Source organism: Psammomys obesus, unplaced genomic scaffold, assembly GCF_907164565.1.
Source record: "Psammomys obesus unplaced genomic scaffold, mPsaObe1.curated_primary_1811, whole genome shotgun sequence".
Classification (NCBI taxonomy): domain Eukaryota; kingdom Metazoa; phylum Chordata; class Mammalia; order Rodentia; family Muridae; genus Psammomys; species Psammomys obesus.
In genome coordinates this window covers 21,088,913-21,098,544 of record NW_026596051.1, presented here as the reverse complement: position 1 = coordinate 21,098,544, position 9,632 = coordinate 21,088,913, and positions in this window count along the sequence as shown.

Here is a 9,632-nt window from a genome sequence, read left to right as displayed (position 1 = left end):
TGTGTGTGTGTGTGTGTGTGTGTGTGTGTGTGTGTGTGTGTGTGTGTTGGGGTGTGTGTGTGGTTGTGGGTGTCCCATAAGTCTATCCCTATATCCAGTTAGTGAGACATTCAAAATGGTTCCATTGTTTATCCAATACATGGTGCTGGGCTGGGTGCAGAAAATATGAAACAAAACTTAAGTTTCTACATTGGAACTGGTCAAGAGCTAAAATGACAGAAAAATGCATGCAAAGGTAATTATCATTAAATGTGGTCATGGAGCATCTCTTGGTCCCTTTTCTGTTGCTACAATAGAATATCTGAGACTGAATAATTTATAAAGAATAAAGGTTTGTTCCTATCCAAGTTTCATTTTTGTTTCTGTGACAAAATATCCTGACAAAAAGCAACTTTGGGGAAAGAAGGGTTTATTTGGCTTGCAATTCTAGCTCACAAACTATCATTGAGGGGAAGTCAAGGCAAGATCTCAAACTGCAGCTCATACACATCCACAGTCAGGACAGAGAGGAACAAAAGCCCTCGTGTGCCTGCTTGCTTGTGGCTTGTGTTCAGCAGCCTTCTTCACTCTTAGACAGGTTAAGGCCTAGCCTATGGAATGGGGCTGCCTACAGTGGGTAGACACTTTCTACCTCAACTAAGATGATCTCCACAGACATGCTCACAGGACAGACTGTTCAGGCTCTTTTTCCGGGAGATTCTAGGTTATGGCAAGCTGACATTTAAAACTAATCATCACAGTTCTCACAGTCCTGGGTGCCTGGAGGCCCAAGGTCATGGGGCCACATCAGATGATAGTCTTCTAGCTGCTGGAGACTCTGTAGAATCCTGAGGTCCTACAGAGTCAGATGTGAGAGCAGATTGTACAAGGAAAAGCCCTGCTGGCCTTTTTAACATACCCACTGCAGGTAACTCCTTACTAATCCATTCGTGAGAGCAGAGCCCCTCTGACCCACTACCCACCTGAAGACCATGGCTGCTCCCGTTCCTTAATACATCATAATGGATGATTGGGCTTTTTTAAAAAAAATCTTGTTCATGTCCTGTCTGTTTGCTTGCTTGTTTGCTTTGAGATGCAATCTCTTAGCCAGTGTTTGGGTGGTCATCTAGGGACTTGCCAAGTTCATTCTGTGATACAGGGGAGACTTGACTGTCAGGAAAGAGAGAAGCCCAGAGCAGGGAGAGAGTGTACGCATCAGCTTGATTAGAGCAAGGGAACAGCCCCCTTCAGGAAGGGGAAGGACCCAGCCTGGGAGTCTGCCAAATGAGCTGAGCTCCTACAGGGCCCTGTATCTTCTCCTCCCTTCTTGGCCCTGTTAGTCTGTCCCTGGGGGGACACTTTCTTCCACAACTCTCTGACAAAATGTCCTCTGAGAACATGAAGCTGCCATCTCAGGCAGCTCATTCTCACCTTCCCTACCTACTTTGTTCCCTTTTCCCTCAGTCTCTCTGAGTAGCCCAGGTTGGCCTCAAAGTCAAAATCACCCTATCCTGCTTTGGAGAGCTAGGATTACAGGGCCATCTCACCACACCCAGCTTAAGTTGTTTTTAAAGGCATTTTTGAAAAATGAAAAATTTTAAGAGTTATCTAATCTTAGCCTGCTCTGTGGGGTGGAGGGAGGGAAAATGTGGAAAGGAATTAGAAAGAGGGCTGGGAAGATGGCCCAGTGGGTAGTCCGAGTCCCCAGACCTCATGTAAGGATGGGAGCAGAAGCACATGTCTGTAATCCTAGAGTTCCTACACCAAGATGGGAGGTGGAGACAGAATCCCCAGAAGCCTGAGGGACAGCCACTCTGGCATAAGTCGGGGTGAACAGCAGAGATACCCTTTGTCAAGCAAGGTTGTTGTCTGACACCCAATGTTATCCTCTGACCCGATAAGAACACACACACACATGTGCACCCAGGTCCACAGACACAATGTAGAAGCCTCTCCCTTGCGATAGAGTTGTAGAAAAGGGGCCCTGTCTCTTCTGGCTGTCTCAGGTATCCCAGGCTTGGTGAAACTTGGTTGTGCAGGAAAGCAGATCTTAGCCTGATATTGGGGCAGGTGCTCTGTGCCAGATAACTCTGGGTTCAAATATCAGTCATCTGTTAGACCTGAGCTCTTTAAGTCACTTCGTTACCCTGATAAAACTATCAGGCATAGTGTCACATGCTTTTAGTTCCAGCACTTTGAGGCAGAAGTAGGCAAATCTCTGAGTTCTGGAGGCCATCTTGGTCTACAGCGTGAGTTCCAGGACAGCCAGGGGGTACACAGAGAAATCCTGTCTTGAAACAACAACAGCAGCAGCAACAAAACAAAACAAAAAAAAAAGTGCCTATTTGACGGGGCTGTCATGTTAAATGAGACACTAGTTATATAAAGAGTGTAACAGTATAACACAGGTCCTGCTCTAGAATTACTAATAAAGGATACTGGACATGTGTGTAACAAAGAGGATTGATGGCTGATGCTGGGGCAGCTACTGGCGGTGGGTATCTCCTTCAACTTCTGGAAGGATGTTTGTGTTACTACAGGAACCCATCTCCACCAATCAAAGGGAGACACTAAAGACAGAAGGCTGACGCAGCACCTTGGGTCAACGTCTTGAGTTAAAGGAAGGCCTTAGGACATGCTCAGCCTCTGTGGTCTGGGTAAGCCATGGGGTATGTTCTGGGATTTAGAGTGTTATACTGGAGAGTAGAAGATTTAGGGGATGGATGAAATAAAAGCGCTCGAGTGTTTGAGCCAGTGGGAGAGACCAGCTGTTCCCCATTTCTGCTTTAAACACAACGAGAGGTAATGAGTTTACGCTGAAGCATGAAAGATTTAGGCTAAACATTAAGAAGAATTTCCTGAATGTGGGTGTTGTTGAGCTTTGGAATGAGTTACCAAGGTGTTTGAAATAAGGACAGTATCTCTCCTGGCTGTGGCCTGGGACCCTTAGGGTGGCTTTGCTCTCATGCTCCTCCTAAGCTGGGGCATCCTTGATACTCATGGGACCTTCTGCTTGTGCCTGCTTGAGCCAACTCTATTGTCGGAGACCTTGATCCACCCTAAGAAGACAGACTGTGGTGCTAGCCAGATCCTTGCCTCAGGCCATCTGCAGCCTGACATTCCACAGATGCCACGGTTGCTTATGTAGGCTCCTCCAGTGACCAGCATCTCTCTTTGAAATTTATTAAGAAATTCTCTGTAGGGCCTCTTTCACCAAAAGTGCATTTAATAAAGCTTGGAATTTCCTCACAACACACTTATTTAGTTGATATATTTTTAGGTCTTGGTTATTGCTCGGCTGCACGTTGCTTTGCAGGCCCTGGGCAGGCCAGTACAGCAGGACTACCTAGGTTGTATTCAACCAAGTCTTGACCACCTACTGGACCTCTCCCTGGCCTCCCAGGAAAGCAACTTTCTAGCCATTTGTTTGGGAAGCTTTTAAGTGAGCTACTGATTTTCCTAATTGTTCTTCCAAACGGCAGGCAACTCACAGCAGCTATGGCAGCCTGGGGTGGGTTGCCTTTCTATTGCAAAATCTGCTTAAACAGTTCTCACTCAGAGGAGGCTTTTAGGCGGGCTGATAGTGTATGCATTCCCTCTGTGCCTGGGTTGTTTTGTCCAAGGGCCCTCATTTGTTATTTCATTTACGAAGTTCTTGCTGTCATCAGAAGATTTTTCCCCATGTCAGCTGCTTCCTGGAGATACACAGGACACTTGCTGATCTGCTGTAGGCCTGCTGGGGAAAGACTAGCTCTCAAATGCAGAAGTCAGGGAAAGGTGGGAGTATTCCTGTTCTTCAGGTTCACTCTTGCACGGGGTCAATGAAGGCTGTATGTGGGGAGGGGCAGGGCAGACACTCTAGAACCTGCCACGGCTTGAGATACCACCTTCTCCAGTACTCAGCTGCCAGCAGGAGCCTCAGCCTGCAGAACCCTCTCCCCCAGCCCTCTTCCTACTTCTTCTCCTTAGAAGCTCTCAGGGGAGGGCAGGTTCCAGAGAGTTAAGGGTAAGAGTGAAGTACAGTGTTCTTTCCCTCAGCAGAAGAACAGTAATGGGCAGTAATGGGGTGGTAAAGACAGTAATGGGGGTGGTAAAGAACCCTTAAGCAAACCCTTACCAGGTTATAAACACAGTCTTCAGCATTTGATGAAATTGCTCAATCCCATAGTGCAGTCCTTCTTGTCATTCCTGTCTTATAGGTATGCAAAACTGAGACATAGAATGGTTAAGACCTTCACTTAAGGTCTCACAGGTAGGAAGTAACAGATCAGAAACAGAAAATGGTCAGCTCAGTCCCAAGGTCTAAAAGGCACCTCAGGAAGAGCAGCCAGGACGTCATCCGTGGGTCACCCAGGCAGAAATGTAGAGGAGCTATAGCGACTTTGACCTCTCTCCTCTAGTATCCTGTGTGGCTAGAGCACCTCCTACCCCCAACCCCACATGAGGGTGCTTGTCCAGTTGTGCTTCCTGCTTGGTCAGCATCTCCTTTGCTCTCCTGTCCTTATTAAACGCCTATCTCACCCCAGGCACCTCCAGGTCTGGTGTACACTGCCTGCTCTGGAGTTACCTTCAGTGTGAAGATTTCTGCCTCTCCATTATGCACTTGTGGACCGTCCTGGGAGCTCACATTAACATCTGGGATCTCTTGGGATTTGGTTCAGAGTAGAAAAACTGATGAGGTACCAGGGCGGCCTTCAGAGCAAGAGGCAGCGGTTCCCTCAGTCTGACCTGCCTATTTCCTCCCCAGCTCTAGGAACATTCCCCTCAAGGAACATAATTTACATAAAATAGTTTCCAAACATATTAAGGGAGCAGACATCGAAAGGAAACCCACAATTAAGGAGTTTTGCACACTCAGTGTCTTTTCACTGGCTGGGGTATCATCTTCCTCAGCTAATGAGGTCTGGGCCAAGGCTGGAGCCCCAGAATGTGCTCCAAATTCAAGACTTAAGGGCGCTTGTCATTCTGGCTGGGGCAGGACAGATGAGGAAAACTTTGGGCTAATCTGAGTTTTCAGGAAGTGCTGACAAACAGAAAGGAGTGAACTGAGGCTAGGGTGTGGGCAGGGGTGAGACATCCCTGTCCCTCCGTTGGTTCTGATGGACACCATCCTCTGCCCTTTATCTACCTTTTATCCACCAGCTGCTTGTCCTTTCTTTGTTCTTAGAGGCAGTGGAAGTAGGTTGTCAGAGGTCTGGAAGCTAGAGGGACCAGGAGAAGAAAGGATTGGGTATACCCAGTGTGAGAGGACTGCCCAAAGGCCCCTGACAAAGGCACGCTGGCTCAGGAGCCAGACTGCACTGCTTTTGTGGTTGTTGTTGTTGCTTTGTTGTTGCGGGAAAGTCTCCTGTTTGCCAGGCTGAGCTCAAGCCTCCCTGTGTCACTAAGAATGACCTTGAACTTCTGAACCTTCTGACTCCACATCCAAAGCCCTGGGATTACATGCATGCAGCGCCACATCCTGTTTCAGCAGTGATTTTGAATCCCGATTCATTCAGTTGGCTGACTAGTGCCTTTCTTTGTGAGATCATGTTGGTGGGTTGACAAGGAATGTAAGTAACGTGCTCATGGCACGATGTCATCCATTCTAAGATGTTTCTGCAGCCCTACTATGTGTAGGCACTGTTCTGGCTGCAGGAGCTTGAAGAAAATGGAAGAAGGGGTCTGTCATCAGTAAAACCCCTTCTTGTCCTTACAAGCCTTTTACTAAAACATTTACACAAGCACAAGAGCACTGTACAAGTTGTCTAAACTGTGGAGAGGAAAACTGAGTAAAAGAAAGTACACGAAGGCCAGAGACTCAGGGACAGAGGCTCACAGGATTTCATTACCCATCTCTCCCCACTCCTACCCCCACCCCCAACCCAGAGCACGGAAAGAAGCAACAGATATGGAGAGAAGCTTTGGTGTTTGTTTGGAGCGCTCATTTTGTATGCAACCCATAAGCTGTTTACAGAAAGAAGTAAGTGTGACCTGATGTTTCAGCTCCAGGCACACTATCCCAGACGTTAGCAAAACCCACAGGGTGCTTTTCACTTCTGCAGCATGGCTCCAACCACCCCCCCGCCCCCCCCCCCCCGACAACCCCATTGTCTGGCTTCCTTCCAGCGAAATAATAAGCACAAACTCTACCTAAAAATATTTCATGAGCTGTGTGCCAGCCTGGAAAACACAGTTCCAACAAAACCTCAAGAGTGCAGCATCCCTCCACCATCTATTCATCCACCCCCTCCCCATCTCTCCAACAAATGTGCAGTGACAGCTCCTGCAAGCACTGTGTGTTAGGGACAAAATGGTAAGAGATAAACATTCAGTGAAGACACGACTACAGGAACGCAGTAATGAGTGGATCCCCAAAGTGGTGGTCCTCTCATCTGGGATGGGAGGGGGGAACAGTTCAGGATGCTAAGGGTGCTGGGAACAGTCTCTCACCCTTTGCTCCTCCTCCCTTTTCTCTCTTCATTCTTGCTGCCTTTTCCTTTGGAAATAACTACTAAAAGTTGAATGAAACAAAACTCAAGTTGGACACACAAATCTCTTCTGGGACAACACCAAGAAGTTTCTCACAGTTGGGAAACTTCCACAGACTGGACTAGAACTCATGATCTTCTTCCATGCCTTTGTTTCCCAAGTACGAGGATTACAGGCCTGGGCCAGCAGACTCAGCAGAGACCCATTCCTTCATGAAAGCTTCCTAAACAGCAAATCTTTACAAAGCTGTGAGGCAGGTTTCTACACCACAAATCCCAAGCAAATCTATTTTATCTCCCCCCTCACCCCGCAGGCCCTTCTCCTTTGAGGCCTCCTCTTGTCTTGTTTCATTTTTCTATGCTGTACCTTCTCTTCTCAAGTGGCTCTCAGTGGGATCACGAGTCAGGCAGGCCCATGTCTCTCCAGAGCTGAGCCCCGCCTTCAAGTGTGGTCTGACTTCTGTCCCTGTGGGACCTTTATTCTGAGAACTGTGTTCATATAATGAGGGTCTGGGAGCTGTTAATGGTTTTGGCAGCATTCCTGAGGCACAGGGGCCCACAGATACTCCTCCCATCCTTTCACACATGCCCCGCCCCCAAAACGGGGTCTCTCTGTGTAGCCCTCGCTGTCCTGGAATTAGCGCTATAGACCAGGTTAGCCTCAAACTCAAAAATCTATCTGCTTCTGCCTTCTGAGTGCTGGGATTAAAGGTGTGTGCCAGTACACCTACCTGGTGCCATTATGTCCAGCTTCTCACATACGGTTTGAGGAAGCATGTCTCTCCTCTGTCTCTCATGTTGGACAATTTTCAACCATGTTCAGGGTCTAACACCTGTCCTGCTAACCAGCTCAGAAATGCCACTCGGGCCTCAGAACCCCAATACCCTCAAGCCGTTATCCCAACACACCTTTTTGGGAGGGAAAGGAAGGATCATGGCTGAGACTTTTGTTTCTTAAGGTATTTCCCTCAGATTCTACCAGGTGGAGAGCACTGTGTCGGAATGGCTATGTTATTAATGTCCTTGTTAGCTTCTCAGGTCTTTTTATTCTTGCTTACATAGTTCAAGAAGCCCTAGGAGCTTCATTTTTCATCTGAGAAAGAGAGAGAAAGAGACAGAGATACACAGAGAAAAAGACAGAGAGAGAAGGGGGTGGGGAGAGAGGAAGGGAGAGAAGGAGGGAGGAGGAGAGAGCGGGAAGGACTGGGGTAGAAGTTGAGTTATGCATGAATGTTTGAATGCACACTGAGGAGCCTGCCAATGGGTTACTGAACACCCCTTCATGAGCTAGCCTCATTCATACACACACTTACTCGTTTTGTACCATTTACTCAATATTCCCAACAAAATTGATTCTTTGGAGCACTTTTTACATAGATAGCATAAGAAACAAATGTATCATAGAGGGTATTTATCCTCTTCTAAAGTGCCCCAAGGGGCACTTCTTAAACTGCTTGGTGATTGCCAAGCAACAGTATTCGGTATGCATAGAGGCCTCTTGTGAATAGATTCATTTAACTAGCTCTGAAGGAGGCCTGCAAGGAGGCTGGCTCACCCTATGACCTGGAAATACCCAGAGCCCCCTCACACACCTTCTGTTCCTTCTAAATGTCCACTGGATAGCACTGAGCACAAAAATGCCATGGAAGCCTTAGAACCCTAGACCAGTGTTTTTCAACCCATTTGGGGTTGGAATGACCCTTTCTCAGGGGTCATATATTAGATATGCTGCATATCAGACATTGGTATAATGATTCATAACAGTATTAAAATTATAGTTCTGAAGTAGTAGGGAAAATAATTTTATCATTTGGGGTGACTACAGCATGAAGAGTGGCATTAAAGGGTCACAGCATTAGGAAGGATGAGAATCACTGGGCTTGACCCTTAAGCCATTAGTTCCAACTCATAACTTCCTCTCTTATTCTTGAGAGGGAAGGAAGGATGATGGCTCAGGCCTCTACACTGTCTCTACCCAGAGGAGCACTGCACTGCGTGACAGAGACTGCTCTGTAATCTGTGTCAAGGGTTGGGTAGAGTTGGACTAGTGGAGCCTTTAGAGATCTGGCCTCTGGGAGAAAACAGTGTGACCAGAACACCATTTTAATGGGATTATTAGAAAAATCAAATCCATAACAGCTAAGAAATGTTTAAGTCAATGCCAGGCTTTTACTGAACATTCATAACTGTTAGCTATTGTATTAGTTATGGGTAATAACTGATTAAAAAAAAAAAAAACACAACCCTCCACCTCAACCAAAACTCTCTTGATTGAAGTTTAGACAGAGGAGGAGTATCTAAAGGTAGGTGTTTCAGGCGTTTGTCTAGTAGCTCAAAGAAGGTGAGGACTAATATTGCTGAAATGCTTTCTGCTCACTCCCTCAGGGTTGCAAAAGGGCTGTCATAACCCCAGCCATTGCATCTTTGTTTATCACAGCAGGAAAAGCCTTCTCAAGCAACCTTTAACATCACCGACTGGGAAAAGAAAACATTCTCAGGAACCTGAGAGAACATTTCTGTTCAGGTCTCAAGCATGAGAACCAAGTCACATTGCCATCATCTTACTGCAAAGAAGCAAGGAGAGTAGGAACAGGACAGTTGTGTGGCACACAAGTCACAGGTTATTTCCAGGAAAAGAGCTAAAACATGACAGTGAGCAGTATGGTGGTCATTCCCAGCCCCAGTCACCTTTCAGCCCATCCACCTCCCACTGGCAGCCATAACCCGGGGCCTTCCTACCAGTTATAACTATTAGTCAGTGTTATAAAAGTCCTCTATAGAGGACAACAATGGTCTCCCCTGACTTCTCCTTGTCCACCTGGAAAAGTCTCCTATTGTTCCTCATTCTTTTGATATCTCTGTCAGTCACAATTGCTGAGATTTCTTCATAACAAAAAACCCTAAGCAAAAAATAAATACTCTAGTTTGTTCGTTTTAGACCTGTATGCAGCTGAAGTGGCTCTTGTCCAGAAGGTATGCTCAGGATGCCTACATACCATGATCTAAGCAAACTTTCTCTTGGGGGAATGCTAATGCTTCCCATGAGGACAGCATCCATGTGGAGATGCTGCCCTCATGGGAGAGTACTCAAGTTAGCTTAACTGTCAACTCAGCACAGCCTAGCGTCATTTGAGAAGAACTGCCCAGATCAGATTGGCGTGTGAACATGACTGTGCAGGGATG